The 14005-nt window shown below is 43.3% G+C and overlaps 1 pseudogene; it reads right to left on the bottom strand.

The window, feature by feature from the left end:
* Nucleotides 1–175: 175 nt before the first annotated feature.
* LOC147612560 (uncharacterized) lies at nt 176–9893 on the bottom strand (annotated as a pseudogene).
* Nucleotides 9894–14005: the final 4112 nt, after the last annotated feature.

Here is a 14005-nt window from a genome sequence, read left to right as displayed (position 1 = left end):
TGTAGCCTCTCCACCCTCCTCCAATCCTCTCCACTAAGATTGGGGCCCCAAAAAGGTGCCCTAACATCGCTGCAGGTGTCACTAAGGTGTCAAAACACCATCTCTTGGCGTACAGTTCCTAGAAGTAGGCCTGAAAGCACTGTCGCGCTCAAGTCTCGCAAGAGCTGCATATCCCCTAGCAATCCTGGCATGTGTTGCCGGTTTCATCCGGTATCATGGCCCTATGAAAGTGACCCCCAGATAGATATACATAAGAGTGCACAATCTCCACTATCTCCCCTACATATGCGAATCTCGTGTCTCTCAGTCCCACGGATGTGGTATTGAAAACTATGACCTTGGCTTTTCCAAGGTTAATGGTGAGGTTCCTCTGCTCACAAAAATCTTGCAATGCCTCTAGGTGCTTCTGCAGCCCCTCTTTGGAGCTAGACATCAGCACAATGTCATCTATATATGAAACCGGACAGGAACCCAGATCAATGGACAAACACTTCAAATGTTAAACAAAGATGTGAAAACATAGCGAAAATAACTATAAACAAGGCTAAAGGGAACATGACACTGAGCCGGAATGGCCGGCCCCCCCTAGGAACTTCTTTATTGATAGAGAAGCTTTTACAAGATACCAAGGTGCGAGTGTGAACAACACCAGATCTTTCCACAAAGCAAACACCTCTAAAAGCTATCCAAAAATGTCACAAAACTGTCCCCAAAATCAGCTCATAAATCAGCCCGGTATGAAACCAGGAGCTGCCCCGAACCCCATGCCAAATCAGTTCCAAAACTGAGCCTCGAAACTATCCCGGATTTCTCCAAAACAGTCCCAAATCTCGGCTCCAAGATCGACCAAATGTAAGAGAGATAAGAGATCTTCTGACACCTGCACTGTTGCTATATCCTGTACAACCAGCATAGGCAAGAGATGGAGTGCTTCACGGCAGCTGATGTACCTACTACATAGCCTGCACAAGGAAAAGAGGGGAAGAGGCTTCACAGCACCTGTATGGCCTGCACACAAGAGAGAGGGCAGAACTATACAGTTGCCGTACATTGTACGGTCAGCACAAAAGAAAGAAGAGGTTGCCCAATTGCTTGTATCAGTACGGCCGGCAGAGGGGAAAGAGAGAAAACTACTGCCTAAATCGCTGCTGATTGAGAGAGACAGAGAGAGAGGTATATATATATATATATATATATATACACATATATATATATATATATACATATACATATATATATATATATACATATATATACATACTGCTGATCCAAGAGGCGCCTCCCTTCTCCCCCTTTTCATAGAGTCGACCTCCTCTATTTTCAGCATGTGCTTGCCTTTCCCTTAGCTAAAAGTGGCCTTCCCTCATAAAAATATCCAAATTTGTGCTTTATATATCCAATCACTCTATAAATGACCAAACTTGCCATCTTTAGAGTCTAGATTATAAAAATACCTCATTAAAGGTAGGCGCCTGGCTTTTTTTGACTTTTTGAGCCATGCCCAAATACTAATATGTCCACCCCTTTGCTATTAGTGTATGAAAACACTAACTCATCACTTTAATGATGAAAATCCCATGCCACCTTTGTCCAGATGCCATCTTCTAGGCCAAAACCTTGCCGATCCTCACAACAGGGCTGTGCAGAGGGAAGAGGCGGAGGAAGGAGGGGAGGCGTTTAGAGGAGCGATCAATAGGAGGGCGAAGAAGGGCGGGCAGGGGTAGGAGCGAACAAATGGGAAGGAAGAGGCGAATTAGGGCGGGTAGAGGCAAGGAGGGGAGGCGGAGGAGGATGGGGGGCGAAGCAGGAAGAGAGGCGGATGGGCACAGCGAAGGAGGAAGGAGGGGCGCAGCGATGAAGGAAGGAAGCGAAAGCATAGGAACAGAGGCAGAGGAAGGATCAGAGGCGGAGGGAAGCGATTCAGGCAGCGAAGGAGGAAGGAGGGGCGCAACGATGGAGGAAGGAAGTGATGGCAGAGGAATAGAGGCGGAGGAAGGACCAGAGGCGGAGGGGAAAGAAAGAAAGAAAGAAAGATTTTATTAACGTCTTCCAAAAGACCGAACTTGGCCTATGAGACAAATCGGAGTACCTGTATGGGGTATCCTCTGTCATCCCAACAAAATGAAAAAGTACTGAACTAAAAAGCTGAATCTGGGTGTGCAATAAGTACAATGGGTGGTGAAGGGGATGGAGCTCTACTACTAGGAAACTCGTGGTGCCTGCTCATCTCAGGTTGGAAACTTGCATGATAGTTTTGAGCTGCAACAGATTGAACAGTAGACCAGCTATACACAGGCCTTTCCATAGCACGGATTCTTTGAGGTACTTGCAAGATTCACAGGGTGAGGTTCAGATTGAGCCTAATAAGGTGAGGGGTATTGCTTCAGAATTTTATCGGTCTTTGTTGACTGCAGAGGTGCCCTCCCCTCAGAAATGAAATGAAATAAATGAAATGATATATTAATGTCTCTAAGAGGCCATAGTGGCCTATGAGACCAAAACTGAGAGTACATCTGAAGTTGGTGTCTCATCAAAGAGAACAATTAAATGAGACTAAAAGGTACAATAAATTGATTGTCCTACAGTTATAAGAATAGAACTGTAAGACTCCGACATGATACTGAGTAGAAAATACTAAAAAATGTATATCAAGTAGATCCATGTATGCTGATCAGTTGAAGTGTTGCCCTCTCCTTAGATCAAGTATCTCCGCCATGGGGCTGTCTAGAATGGAGAGGTCGTAGAAGTGAGGTAGGCGCCTTCGATGCCGAGCAATAATGGCTCTGATCTTGCGATGGTGAGGATGCTGTGGTCGGGATCCTGGTGGGCGTGGCCGACGAGCACAACATAAGATAACTGCTCTATCATCAGTGGTGACCTGGGAGCGTGGTCGGTGCCCTGATGGCCCAATGGAGGAGGTATCAGTTATTGATTTCTTCATTCAATAATAGTATCTTTGAGAGTTAAAATTAGAACGATTTATACTCACAAATGTGGCCACAAATCCATCTCGACCCATCCGGCCTAGTCTAGATGTGTGACCAACTTGCAGTCTTTTTCGTGCTGCCGTCTATGTAAATTTCATTAAACAAAATGACATAGATTAGAGAATACTTAGAATCAATCTATCAAAGTTCAAATTAATTCTAATATACATAAGCAAAGGCACGCACCTTCTGCTGAGGAAAAGTGATTCGTAGGCGTCTCTCCTTGCGGAAGTATTGCCATGTCTCCATGCACATATCAGCCCTCCTCTTGTTTGTCTCCACCATACAGTAGCATCTGTTTATTTTTCATATTGCATACCATAGAACTTGTTAGATTTCAATGTTTTCTTTCATGCATTGCTTTTTTCTTCTCGATCATTTGATTAATGACTCGTGTTTTTATGGTACTTGAAAATCAGATTCGGACCAATCAGAGGGTACACCACCACCTCCTACTCGTGGTGATTGGGGTGCACAGAGTTCCAATACTGCACATGAACCCGTTTATGATGAGTTCTACTACGACGAGTCTATTATATGCTGGTGCGCTCGTTGTCGTGGTACATATCGGAGGCCATGACGGGAGTGCTTTTCACATGAGATGACTCATGGTACTTTTGAGCGAGCACCGCCTCCTGAGGAGCGACATCGACCTATGGTATGTGACTGTTCTCCCTTAGTTTTATTATTGGTTATTTTATAAATCAAAGGCTCTTATATAATGTAACCATATCATATATGTAGGTATATTCACTTGATGACGAGGATGACTTCGCTATCAGTGGTGCACATGTCCCTCGCACACGGCACGGACAGGTCACTTGTCAGCAGCTCGAGGTTTCTCGACATCCTCTACCTCCTGCTTTGGAGGCCGAGACGGGTGGAGTCGATCATCCGTTGCCTACTCGTTTGCATTCTCTAGTACAGACGTATGATCGCAGACGATACGGAGGATGGCAGAGAGGATCACTTCCTTTAGATGGAGTGGTTTTCAGCTTCTAGGGCAGTCGCTACATGATTGCTCCATCTATATTTAGTGGAGCAGGGCGAGGCCTCTTTACTGCACAGGATTTACATGTGCCCCCTCGTTCCGAGGTCACCTTTATGTCTTTCTGTGGACCTATATATAGATGGGGTCCATGGCATCAGCTTACTCGCTACATTCAGAGCATGAGTACTTATGGATTATGTCTCAATGCAGCCTCTCTTTTTGATAGAGGGATCACACATGCAGAAGGACAAAGGCTCTATGTTATTGGAAGACCTTACTCTCAAGGAAACATAGCAGGTTTAATCAATAGTAGTCGAGGGATGAGTTCAAGAACCAATTGCACATTTGTGGAGTGTGAGAATAGTCATGAACCAGAACATATGAGCAGGGATGTAGAAAGATACATAGTTTTCAATGCTATTAGATCATTACGTGCTGGTGATGAATTGCTGGTCAATTATGGATGGCGTAGACCTCCACGAGCATCCTTACTAGATGAGGATTGAGAGCTTCATTGTATACATTTCCTAATGTTATTGGACCTCTTGTACCCTACTTCTATAGTTTAATTTGCACCACGTTCTCTACTGTCTCTATTTTAATTTGATAATCATTTTTTATTGTCTGTAATTGTTTTGTATCTATCTTTTCTTTTATATAGAAGGACATGTGACGCATCTCACATGTCAGTAGAGTGCATGAGGATCCTACGCAGGAGTGATCCTAATGCGTATGCAAGACTAAAAAAACAATATTCTCAGGACTTCAATAATGTGCAGGACCATATCTTTGATGACGACGATGGCATGTCTGATTTTATTGAGGATTGGTATCAAAATAATAGTGCGAGCGATATTCCTAATAACAACGAGAAGTATCTTCGAGAAGAAGCTCTAAAGCGTATCTACGCAAGAAGCCAACTGACACGACTCAGTGCAAGCTTACTTATTCTGAATCTTCAAAACTGTTTTGGATGGAGTAATATATCCATTTCAGCACTTTTGAAGTATGTAACAATCTAACATTTTTTTTAATCTAAATATTTTAGGAGTAATCACAATATGTTTTGTTCTTATTGATCATATTTTTAATGGACTTTGCAGGCTACTCTCTCAGAAGTTCTTGCTGACAAGCAATTCCCTTCCTACATCACATGATGAGGTGAAGAAGATGATAAGTAGTCTTGGACTTGACTATTCTTCTATACATGCATGTCCCAACGATTGTATTTTATATAGAGGTCAGTACGAGGACGGTGTGACATGTCCAAGATGTCAAACTCCTCGTTATAATAAAGAGGAGAAAGGTAAGGTCCCTCGAAAGGTATTGAGACATTTTCCCCTGGCTCCACGTATAAAACATATGTTCCAAAGTCCCGAATTAGCTAAGCTTATGACATGGGGAGTGGAGCACAAGAGCAAAGATGGAGTAATGCGAATTCCATCAGATTGTCCTACATTTGAGCATATTGATCTGCAATGGCCAGATTTTGCAAAAGAACCACGCCATTTAAAGATGGGTGTAGCATTGGATGGCATGAATCAATTTTCAATGAGATCAAGTAAATGGTCTACATGGCCAGTGGTAGTTATTAACTATAATCTACCCCCGTATCTTAGCATTAAGAAATAGCATTTAATGCTCTCACTCTTAATTCTGGGAAAACAACAAGTTAAAGATCTGAATGTTTATTTGGCCCCTCTCATCGACGATCTTCAAGATTTGTGGAGAGGGATTGATGTCATGGTTATGTCCAGAAGCATCGGTCAAAGATAGTTCATTGTTCGTGGTAAATGGTTTAAATATATATATTCTTTCATAAGTTTGTACGATGTTCATTACGCTAATCATCTTTGTTATGTTTTCCATGCAGGGATATGTACCAAGGGTTATAAAGCTTGTCCAATTTGTGGTGATTGGTTGAGATCGACTTATAGCAAAAACCTCAACAAAAATATATATCTTCGACATAGACGATTTTTATCTGAGGATCATTATCTAACGAGACAGAAGGCAAGCCATACATTTTAATGGAAAGGTAGAAGAAGGGAGATGTCCAATACCAATGACACCAAAGGATTGGTATCTAAAGTGGACTGTTGGACCCACTATCAATCCGGAGTCAGAGATCATAAGCGGCGATGATGATGACGCTGTAAAGCAGCGAGTGAGAGGAAAACGTACTGTAGCTCAAAGTTCTTCGATATGGTATACTTTGGAATATTGGAAGGATTTGAGGATATGTCATCTTCTTGATCCAATGCACATATTCAAGAACATTGGTCAAACCTTATGGCGACACCTCGTTGGCTTGAAAGACACAGCGGCTGCAAGAAATGACTTAAAGGATCAAAACTCAAAGCCCAATCTATGGCCACTTTATGATGAAACTCGACGTGAGACAACCTACGAGCCTGCTCCATGGGTGCTCAAGACAGAAGAGCTGGAGACTATGAACAGGAAGATTCAGTCGATTCATACGCCTTTAGGATATAGAGCATCTTGTCGAAACATGTTCACTCTAGATGACAAGAGCTTGTCTGGTTTAAAAACACACGATTGGCACAATTTTGTGAAGGTAAATCTATTAAGATCTTTGAAAGTATTTATTTTCTTGTATGTTTGTTGATCGGATTAATCATGTATGTAGCATGTTCTACCCCTTGTTATTGATGGATGTACTACAAGAGGAGTCCGAGATGTGATATATCGCCTTGGATCGCTTGCAAGGTATTTATCGCTCATTAATTTTTGGTATAAAATTTTATTTCATATCTTCTTTATTAAAAAACATCTCTAATATCTTCTTTCTTTTACTGATAGATGGATTACATCTAAAGAGATTGCCAAAGGGTCAATTCCACAAAAGAAGCGTGAATGTATAGAGCTTCTTTGTTTAATGGAAAAGGAATTTTCAACCTCCTTTTTTGATATCCAGGTTCATCTTCTAATCCATCTAGTAGACGAGATAGAGCTCGCTGGTATTGTCAGCACTCGATGGATGTTTTGGGTCCAGAGGTTTATGGGAGTATTGAAAGGTTATGTACGTCAAAAAGCAAGACCAGAGGGTTCTATGGCAGAGGGATGGATGCTTGAAGAATGCATGTATTACATTTGTGAATAGCTTGAGAAAACCGATTCTGAAGCTCCACGTGTATGGACAAATGAGTCGTCTTCTACCATGTATGACGAGGTATTGTCCAGTAAGGGAGTCCCTTTTCGACTTAAGATCCAAGATAAATTGGATATTTCTACTTTCATTGTCTATAATAGCAAATGTATGCAACAATTCATTGATGAGTACGAGGAGGAACTTGCAAAGAGGAACTTGCAAGCAAACGAGTTGGTAGATGTAAAAAGAGGAGATCCAGATGTCAAACCAATGTAAATAACGACGGGGACGTACCTACTTCCATGGATTGGTTATACACCTGTATGCAACGTGCGGTTAGTGATCATGAGCCAATCTCTACGGAACAAAGAGAGTTTATGATTGGGTGTGAAAAACAAGTAACTTGTTTTGTTTTGAGAACTCTGAACTAAACAAATGAATCTCAATTTTTTTTAAATAATTTATGTTTTTGTGTAGGCTCGAATGTATACCAACATGTGGGCTTATGGACAACATCTTCGGATAAAATCTATTGACGACTTACGTCCAACTCAGGATTCTTGCGTTGTTACCTCTTTTAAGCAATTATCACATGCAAGTTCAAGAGACACAAATCTTATCGACAGTGAACTTGGTTACGTGGGAACCATAGTCGGTATTTATGAAGTATCATATCGTATCTTCAAGCAGGTAAATGAGATCTCTCTTCATGCAACAATAACATGTAGATTTCTTAAAGCTAAACATAATTCTAAAGTTTTGATTCGTGTATTTTGACAGGTGGTTTTGAAGGTGGATTGGTTCCGTGCTGGGTATAAAGGCAATAATGCCACAATGAAAAGAGAACCGTCTAGATTTTGGTCCGTCGACTCCTCGAAGTTATTGTGTGCAACAAAAGAGCCTTACATTCTGCCAACTCATGTTGAACAAGCATTCTTTTACAAGAATATAGATGCTCATCCATGGTGGCAAGTTGTGCATGTCCAACCTAGAGGTCGACACTTGTTTGATAGCGTTGACTCTGAGATAGCGGATCAGGATGATTTGATTACATCCTCAAATCTAGACACATCGACCTCAGAGAGGTGTAGAATTCTTCTATCCATCGATCATGATGACATTGTAGGTGATGAGAACGACAACGATCCAGACTCTGACACTTCAGACACCGAAGAGGAGGAAACAATGGATGTTGAGCCTACGGAGGAAATGAACGTGAACACAAATTTAACGATCGAGGAGTTCGAAGAAGTCAACAAGGATAATGAAGATGAAATTTTATACGGTTTATCTCAGAGATGATGATGAGGACCAGTAGTCTTACGTATCATCAACTCACGGATCAGCCTATGTTCGGTAAGATTTAATCTCAAAATCATTCATTGTGAAGTCTTGTTTTTTTTTTTATAAACTTACTAACAAGGGTGGGTGGTGGGGAGTCTCGTGGTGTAGCCTCATATGGCTAGTGTCGGGGTTCGATTCCCCTTAGACTCATTTTTCTTACTCTAGTTGTGTACAGGCTTCTATCTCGCATTTCAACCTCAGTATCAGCATCTCAACCTTCAGTACTTGCAATCAAGCAAGGTTCCCTGGATCGACTTGGCCTAGCAGTAGACCATCAAAGCTAGCAGTCTTCTAGCATTTCATGGTAGTAGTTCCAGCAGCACCCTCAGTGACTACAGTACCCTTAACCGCAACACACCCAATGCTGCCCATTGGTATCAGAGCTCTCTAGTGGTAACTTTTTGGTCTCATAGGTCATCTTGGCCTTTTGAAGACGTAAATATAGCATTTCATTTTGTTTCATTTCTCTCTCTCTACTTACTGTGCATTGTCGCGTCGATGACTCAGGAGTTTACACATTTGTTTCAGCAACCACTTCCGACTCCATCCTGCCCTAAACTCCATCTCCAGTGTGTTGATGACATATTTCTTGTCATCCTCGAGTTGATCGCTGCATTGCAAAATAAAGTCAGTTATTAATTCAAATTTATGTTAAATAATACTTACTGCCATGGTATATGAACTCACTATAATTTATATTCTTTATGTTAAATAATACTTACTGCCATGGTATATGAACTCACTGTAGATATGACATGCAAAGATCTCTCATCCGTCGTCTGAAGGCGATGCCGGCTCCAACCTGAAGGATACCCCTGTCAGGTGTGATGTCGCATGTGACACCCAAAGTCCCAGTGCACGTGCGCATCGGCACTGGTGGGGGCACTGGTGGCGTGGTACTCTGCCGCCACTAATACCTATGCACAATACAAACATACGATATATTGAGATGTGAGTTCGTAAAAAATACTTGATATTTAATCCGTAATCGCCATAAAAGATATACCTGCAGGAGGAACGGCCACTACCCTGTGAATCAGGTGTCACCTGAGTACTAGGAGGTACATCAGGAGTAAGCCGCTGACTCTCATGATGTGATGTAACTGGGATAGGAGTCCTAAGCAATCAAAGACATCAAAAGGATATATATATTAAGAATTCTATATGTAAAAAATGGATGACATTACTATTTTATCAATCAAGAAGCTTATCGATGCGCAGTAGTATGTGCATGCCAAGATGTCTCCACTCCTGCATGTGGCTGGGAGGATGTACCCTCTCCAGGTCGTCATACGGGCATACTGAATCTCCCAAGAATCTCAATCGCGCCGTCTAAACTTGCATCATCCATCTCCACATAATCTGTCATGGCCTCTGACAGTGTATCTCCAGAAAGTCCAGTGCCTCGTAGCAAAGACTTGATGTTCGCCAACTTCACTTTACGGCCGTGGTCACTCATCGTATCTATATATTTAAAATAACTATATGTCAAACTAGAGATACATTGTTAAATACCTGGACTTTATGACACACACAAACAGAATCCTCGCTCCCTCGCTCAACACCAGATTGGCTCCGAAGTCCGGCGCTCCTTGCGGTATTTATTTCTTCATTAAGAGATTGAAAATAGAAAGCGGGAGTGCAATTGGACACTCCATTTGAGTCCCAAACAGTGAATTTCAGCTTGCTGTATTTTCTGTACAGACCTGTTTTCAGCTCTGTTTTCAGCTCTGTACAACCACCACACTATCCTGGTAGACCCTAGTAAGGTCCTTGTACAATCTAACATCAACTGGGCCTTGGAACAGCCCCTGAACAGTCCAAAAATAGCATTGATTTAGTGCTGAATTGGACACCTATGTGGTGAGGTAACTACCCTCACCTGTTCCTGCTTAAGAGCAGCAGTTAGCTGCTCCTGTTCCTATCAAAGGAGGCTCTTGCCTCAGCCAAAAAGCATATTCCCCACACAGCTGTACATAATTCATGAGAGTAGCCCCCTAGAGGGGCATTACCATAGCTGAATATAGGTTAAGAGAGGCTGTGGGGAGCAAGCTCAACCCTCAATGCATAGAGAATAGGGAAGGGGAAGCTCCAATAGCTCTTAACCTACAATCCACCTAAAAAACCACAAAAATGAGCCCAGGGGGAAGATAATCGAGCACCCAGGGAAAACAACTGCAGCAAAGTACACCACCTGGTGACAGTAGCTGGACCCAGTAGAGCTGTCCGACTGCTCAGACATCAATCGTGGAGTGTCTCACTGCTGGCCGACTGGATGTATGCAGTCGTGGGCCTCATGTGCTGCTGGGCCGACTATTGCTACAGTCGTGGAGGGCCTTTTCAGCAGGTCGACTGCCCATCTGGGGGCATATAAATAGGCCCCCAGCCCCATACCACTCAGTGTATCATATCGGGATCTTCTTGTGTATATCAGAGCAGAGTTACACGCCTACATCTCTCTCTCTCTTGTGCTATTTTTTTGCATGCGTTTTTTGCTCTTGTGTTTCCATATCTGGTCATCATCTGCGCTGCGTATTCTGACAACAACCTAGAGACACAGAGGGAACTGTCTGTGGGTGTTGTGGCTCGGCACTGTCAACTCCTCATAAAGCAAGGTGTACATATCACGCTCATTCCGTGGGATCTCTAGGATGAACCTCTCCCTCTTGATGTTGATCTTATCCACATTCACCTGCGAAGGCTCCGGATGTCGGGCATTCCTCTCAAGGAGCTGGAGGTTGCAATGACAAAACACCAACCGCTCTAGCTAAGCAGTACTTAGCCTATTCCTCTTCTTTGTATGGAAGAGGGCCCAAGTGCTCCAATTCCTCTCACATGGACCCGAACTGCAATCCTGTGAGAGCACTCTAATGGCGATGCATTTTTGTTATTGAAATGCACATATAATTAGAAATTAGAACTAAGTGGAAACAAGAAAGATGCACATTCTACAGTGTACTATGTAAACTGTAGTTAAGGGTAGTGAATTACCAGCGTGGGAGCACAATTTCCATACTTCTCCCACCATGAGACAGGCTGTAGCTGAGTCTCTCAAAGCTTTGCAGTCTCTCGACCAAAGCTCCTTGTCTGGTTGTGAAAGGCATGTTTCCACATGAAACCTTTAGGCCTCTTTCCCTTTGAAACTTCTGTCCTGTTTCCATACAGAACCATTCATGGCACCATTCAACAATAGTGCCAACAACAGCATACATCTAGTTACCTGTTCCCTCATGAAACATTTGGCAACATAGAGATGCCCATAACTGTAGGTCCCTCTGTTCCTTTCTAGCAGGAAGAAAAACAATCTGCTCCATGCGAGCTTGCATCACTCCCATGCCAAGAAACATAACCAGGTGACCTTATACTTGCAGCCAATAACCCATGTACATAGCTGAATTTACAGCAAAAAAAAACAGCCCATAAACTATCCTCGAACTAATCTCAAAACAGTCCCGAACCAAAGCAAAGAGAAGCTGAAAGTTCCATCAATTGAATGCCATCGACATGATGTCTATGTTCATGAAAAACCAGCCCCTATCCACCTTTATGTCTAGAGAAACCAGCCCTCTGGCCACCTAGGAGAAGAGCAAGCAACCCTGAGCGCCTGTAGTCCAGCCCTCCTGTGTACCAAGCTAGAGAGAGAGAAAAGAGCATGTGAGGGGGATATATGCTTTGTATGAGTTTGTGACAGGCAGAGTCCGAGCTCCAGGCGGACTATCTAATAGGGTGACCAGCACGATAGGGGTGAAGCAGGGATGCCCGCTATCGCCCACCCTCTTTGGACCATACATTGATGCGGTCTCTGATTATGTAGACAGATTGGGAGGCCCAGGGGCATGCTTGGCAGGGGTGTTGGCTGATGATATTGTTCTAATCTCAGACTCTCCGAAGGGATTACAGAGACACCTGGATGCATTACAGGCTTTCTGTGCGGATAAAGATCTGACAGGGTGAACCTTGGGAAAACCAAGGTTATGGTGTTTAACACCACACAGGCATGGGTGACGAGATCAGAGCCTCATTTCACTTTCCGAGGGGAGCCGGTAGAGTACGTTAGGTCATATGTCTACTTGGGAGTTACTTTCACAGGACCGCGTTTCTCCCTAAAGGAGGCAACAACAGCTACATTAGCTCGAGGGCATGTAGCCTTGGGGGCACTTGAGAGGCAGTGTGCACACATACAGTTTCAGGAGCCACACACCAAATTGTGGCTATTTGATACACTTGTCACACCGACACTCCTGTACGGAGCTCCAATTTGGGGACCTACTAGTATACATCACTAATCTTAGAGAGGGATAGATGAGGGATGGAGGCAAATGGAGAGACCACTGATTATGATGATTGCCCGCATGATTCGGAGCAAATCTTCAATACCACATGAGATTGTTCGGGCTGAGCTGGGTGCCCCACTAGTAGTAACCGAGGCCCTATTCCAGGCAGTTACCTTTTTACAGCGGCTATGGGAGCTCCCTCAGAAGAGGTACTCTCGATTGGAATTGACCTCATCCATACAATTGGCAGAGGATGGAGATACTCATTGTTTGTACACTCAGATGAGATCATGGTTTGACCTACATGGTTTGCGGGATAGAGGCACTACCACCCTTTCAGTACAGTCTGGATTGTCCATTTTTTGGATCTCACCTGCTCAGAGCAAAACCGCGTGATCAGGATGGATATCATTAGAGTGGACACAGAGAGGACATGGACTAGCCCCCTTGAGCCCTTGGGCACGAAAATGGCTCATTACAAGAGCCATTTTCTTACCGGATGATTTTATCACCCGCCCGGCATACATGGATGTACACCTATAACATTGGATACATTGTGCCATTAGACAGATCCGAACCTCATCACACGAGTTGCGGATTGAGACAAGGCGATATGTGCATCAGATCATGGATGATTGCATTTGTCAGCTATGCTACCAGGAGGTAGAGACAGAGGAACACTACATTTGCCGATGTACAGTCTATTATGAGATCCGAGGGAGATATCACTACCTCTTCCGAGATACCTCTTCCGAGAGGGTTTTGGGCCGTTACGCAGGGTCATGGAGTTTGAGGATCAGAGATGCCTGGGATTGTTTCTACTTGAGCTCAGGAGACACAAGCACAGAGAGACCCTCTTGGTAGATAGGAGGCCGAGCCATGATGTACCTAGACAACGGACCCTGACAGATTTCTTTGGCACCAACACCAGCAACCTAGCACTATTCTTTTTCTTACACAATAGTATCAGAAGAACTCTCGCTCTCTCTCTTCTTAGTGTGGTCATTTCATTACCTAGATATGTGTATGTGTGTTAATTGCAATAAATCTTAAATGTTCTACTGCACTAAAATGAACTCTTGTAAACTCCCAAACTAATCAAACCAATTGGAATTTTCCAATTTCGTACCATTCACATTGCTCACCTATGTGTTGCCCTTTCTCCCCCACACCCCCCCACCACGCCCCCCTCATGCCCACAAACATAATCATCCCTCGAACCAAGAAGTTCAACATGATATTGAAGGACCTCCTGAACCTGTTGCTCTAATTATTTGAGTCTCTCACACTCACTCCT

Source organism: Cibotium barometz, chromosome 45 (assembly GCF_041138505.1).
Source record: "Cibotium barometz isolate CiBa-2024 chromosome 45, ASM4113850v1, whole genome shotgun sequence".
Classification (NCBI taxonomy): Eukaryota; Viridiplantae; Streptophyta; class Polypodiopsida; order Cyatheales; family Cibotiaceae; genus Cibotium; species Cibotium barometz.
The sequence above is the reverse complement of the archived record's forward strand: the minus strand, read 5'-3'. Positions and strand labels throughout refer to the sequence as shown.